The 4574-nt window shown below is 39.8% G+C and overlaps 1 long non-coding RNA gene across 1 annotated transcript in view; it reads right to left on the reverse strand.

The window, feature by feature from the left end:
* Nucleotides 1-1583: 1583 nt before the first annotated feature.
* The window catches only part of LOC115013010 (uncharacterized), a 14175-nt gene continuing 11184 nt past the window's right edge, over nucleotides 1584-4574 (reverse strand). The window contains exons 4-5 of the long non-coding RNA XR_003832753.1: nucleotides 2479-2519; nucleotides 1584-1962 (exon numbers count right to left, since the gene is read on the reverse strand). This is a non-coding gene — a long non-coding RNA (uncharacterized LOC115013010). The remainder of the gene's footprint in view (nucleotides 1963-2478; nucleotides 2520-4574) is intronic.

Below are 4574 nucleotides of genomic sequence, written 5' to 3' on the forward strand. Positions count from 1 at the left end.
TTTCACCTGCGCTGCTGTTCTCATTAACGTAACATGAGGCGAGTGTTCTCACTCCCCAAAGGAAAAACAATAACAGCAGGCTGGATGGAGGGTGTGAGAATATCCACAAAGTAAAATGAACGCAAGAAAATGTTACACTTTTAGACGTCAACAATATGTGACGTCCAGTGCTTTCCAACAGTTGTATCATGGTGAAATGTAGCAGTTTAGTCTCCGTTTGGTTCAGTGTCTGCTTTCCATTCACCTGCCCATCAATCAGAAACAGAACCTCAAGTCTTGTGTTTGCACTGTGGCTCCTGCCTGTGGAGAAATCTGCGTTTCTGCCTCATCTATAATTGATTTCTTGCCTTTCAGTGCTGAACTCTGATCCAGAATGGTGGATCTAGAAATAACCACTGTGTTTTATTCTGAGGGATAAGTCCAACTGTTTACTCTTATTGTGTACTATTTCAATATTTCCTGCGTGCAAACTTCACTGTACTGTTCAGGTATTTTGATATCAAGCCACACAGTGTACATTTTGCCCAGTTGTTTGCAAAAACATAGGAAGAAAAATACAAATAAATACCTTTTCGTCTAACTTGAGCACGTTTTTGTGTTTGTGTAAGATTTTAGCTTTATGGAAAAGAAGAGGTGCATGGCTGACTCAAAAAATGCAAAGCGATTTCTTCGCCATATTTCTTGTTTGCATCGTTTGTTAACAGAATAGGTTATACTGCAGCCATCTTCATGAGTCTGTTTTTTAGTGCTGCATGTCACAAGACCTTTTATTTACACCAGAAAATTACTGTTGGCCAAACTGAATTAGTACGGTATGTAAGTGCGTCAAGTCAGTTCCTGTCCAGAATCTCCCTTTTTCCATGTGACTTATAAAAAGCACCAAAACACAATAGGTCGCCTTCTCCGGGACCTGCACCCCCCTCCCCTGACTCCCCCCTCAGCTGCACAGGTGCTTCCTGATTTGCTGACTGAGCCTCCAGATGATGACACTGTTTCCTAACAAGGCCCACATTATTACATTACTCATCTCACTTCAGCTGACCACTGAGGACAGCAGGTTGGAATTTCACTCGGGTAACAAAAATGACTCAAGTGAGTTTCAGTGAAGAGCTAGTTTACAATTTAATGTAACAAGAGCAGTCATTTCTGGGAAAAGCCCCCCCACATAATTAAAAATAACTAATAAACTAAGAACAGCATGGGAACACAGTGTTTTGAAATGGGTAGCGACAGTTGAATCAAAGTAAGTATGGTCATTACTGATAAAAAAGGAAAGAATAAGAATATATATCATTTCGTTTTTTTCTTATCTTTTTATTTATAATATATATATAATTATTTGTAATGTTGTCCACTCTGCCCTACAAGTAAACATTTGTTGTAATGGCAAAACAAAATGAAATTAAAATTATTTTACTTCTGATACAATTAGTTTTTTTAATAGAAATTGGGAATTTGACATTAAAATAATATGAAAAAGTCAGAAAATATATACCTGTGTGTGTGTGTGTGTGTGTGTGTGTGTGTGTGTGTGTGTGTGTGTGTGTGTGTGTGTGTGTGTGTGTGTGTGCGTGTGCGTGTGCGTGTGTGTAACTGAGTATGTGCAAGAAAAGATATTACATCAAATATTGAAAGTCTTGACTCATATAATCAGATCTGCTTTTATAATACAGAGCTATTAGTATTAGGGATAGGAACAAAGTTTCAACTTAGAAGTCATTTAATTGTTTAATTACATTTTTATTTGCTACGCTCATGGCAGTGCACAATAAAAGAAAAAAAAAACAGATTCACAATTAAAACACAAATCTATTTACACATGCCATGAAAAAAAGAAAATGGCTTTTACTTCGACAGTTATCGGTCATTGTGCGTCGAGCTGAGTCTGCTGAACTCAGTGCCCCGTCAATGTGAGTCATACTGCTCCGATGAGAGGAGGGGCTTCTTGGAAAAAAACGTTTGCTGGTGGAAACCAATCAAGTACAAAAATAGCCCAAATTATCACAACATGCCCAAAACATATTTTACCGCCTGAACAGTCACACAATTACAATATGGAGAAAAACAAGCACCATTTAAGTTAATAAAGCACATAAAGCACCAGCTCTACGCACTGTCAGCTCCACCATGATGATATTTAGCACACAACACAAGTAGAAGTAAGTAGAAGTACATAAGTATGTCAGGGAATGCTGATGGCATGTAGTCACACGCCGCTTTTTTATTTAGGTGTGTAAGCAGAGACGGAAACAACAAACGTCAGCGTTGCGAGTAACCATGCACTCAAATCATATCATATCCCAACATCCATTCAACCTGCGGCTGCCAAATTCAATATGAAACAGGAATGTTTGGCATTCTTGAGTTCATGTCATGATATGCTAACCCAGATGACACATGCCGAACACACTCACACACACACACTCACACATGCCTCAAAGGCTTGACTCACCCCCCCGATTTCCACCCACTGCTCACCGTCATGTCATGACTCTTCCAGGCAAGCCGCACTCTGAAGACTGGGAGAGAAAGAAGAAGGAGAGAGAGGGAGTGTGTGTGAGGCAATTTAAACAGAAGGTAATTCACCCTTTAACTTACCCCAGTTATTGTTTGAAAGAAAAGTCACTCTGGGTCTCCGGGTGAAATTTCCATATCATAAAAATAGTTGAGGCCTCAGGTGGTGATAAATGTGTCTTTCTCTGTTCATGCCGCGGCGGCGAGAGCGCCGTGGGAATTCACCGTGGAGCACGAGGCTTTGTTTTTGCTCTGTGACATGTAAGCCATGCCCATTTACCCATGTACATTTTGTGTCAAGATGTTCTACGAAACAGACAGATGAAATCTGAATTGCATTGTGTACTGTACTGCGAAGCACAGCATGGCCTGGTCATCGTAGAGGAGCTTCATAGAAAGAGCCCACGTTTATCACGTCTCTTAAAATAACAGCAGTACGCACGCAGATGTGTGAAAGCTATCGTGACAGATGACAATCCAGGAAAGCTGCTCTTCACCTGCTTCACATTTACACGTAAACACATTTATATCGGCCGTTTCACGTCAGAGCTGCTCACAACCCCAGTGTGTCACTGCATTAAGTACTCTGGGTTCTTTAGTTCCTGCTCCTTACCCAGAAATTATTCACAGCAGAGATCTAACAGAAACGTGGTGTAAAAAGTAATACATTGCCACACAGAGCAGTGAGGTCATTTCCTGTTTTGGCTCGTCAACAAGGCTGTTTAGCTTTCTGCCACTAAAATGTGTTGCAACACTGATACTTTGCTGCAGGAGTTGCAAAACCAACAATGAATTTATCCTAAGTAACAGCTATCGTCTGTATCCAAAGCCTGATATATCTTACTCCTCTGTCCCATAAACTTCAAGGCTGTCCAAAAACTATTAAAAAACACATAAATGAGCCACATTGTTGCACTGGGTGACACATTCCACCATTACCATGAACATGGCCACTGTAGCTTCATTTACTGGAAGTCACTCACTGTCCTGATGCCATAAATATTCACGATTTTAATCTCCAGCTAAAAGATTGTCACCAATGAATCTGCCATTTACTCCTATTTGTGTGACATTTGTTGAAAACTACAGCGCCCAGCTATTTCAGGAATTTTATAAACTTAAACTATATATTTGTGACCTGCTTTTTAACTAAATTTAGTAGGAACAAATGGGCTCAAATCTCTCAAAAAATAATAAGAAGTTGGTTTTTCGTGGGATTTGTTGGCAGTAAGAAAAGTATCGACAAAAGTTATAATTTGAACGAAATGAACAATGCTATCAAACCCCTTCAGATACTGTACACGATGTTAGTGGTTATATTGTGTCATGGGAAAGTAGAACATCTTGCTCAGACATTATGGCGCTACAGATGAAGTCTTTTTTGTGTTACATGGCCTCGTTCTTTTTCAGCAGGACGTGTAAAACCTGGGCACAAATGCAACTTGAAAACAGCGTCTGTAATTAATCAAGTTGAACGAGCTCATAGCATTTAGTCACCATTCTGCCTGCTCTGCATTACTCTACCACATCCTCAGCATTATATATAACAATGCATTTGCAAAGCCGTGTCTTCCTCTTTGCTCTCTAACTAATTTTAGTCTCTATAAATATACATATATGTCACTACATCCGTCTTCACTTCCGCTGAGTACAGTGGGTCACAGTAGAGAACGAGGAAAGCGCTGAGAAGATAAATAAACTTAGGGGCAGCACTGAAAGTATAGCTGCCACTCTGAGGGTGTTAATGTTACTTTGAGGAGGCAATAAATATCACTTCAAGCCTTTGGCGGTGAGTCACCCAATGGATCATGAACTTTGGAGCCCTGCAGAATAAATCCCCACATGCACTTAGCATGATTGTGCTCATCAAGCTTTTTACTGCATAAAGAACAACATAATCCGGGTTATATGAATGCAGAATGAGGCTGTTTGATATCATGGTCACTGGCAGGGAATGTGTCTCAGTTCACTTTTGTTTGTGCTTAATATTATGAGATACTCTGTTGTTGAATATACTAATATGAGATGCAGGAAATAATGTTGGTTAGAACAGTTGCTTT

This window comes from Cottoperca gobio, chromosome 1 (genome assembly GCF_900634415.1).
Source record: "Cottoperca gobio chromosome 1, fCotGob3.1, whole genome shotgun sequence".
Classification (NCBI taxonomy): domain Eukaryota; kingdom Metazoa; phylum Chordata; class Actinopteri; order Perciformes; family Bovichtidae; genus Cottoperca; species Cottoperca gobio.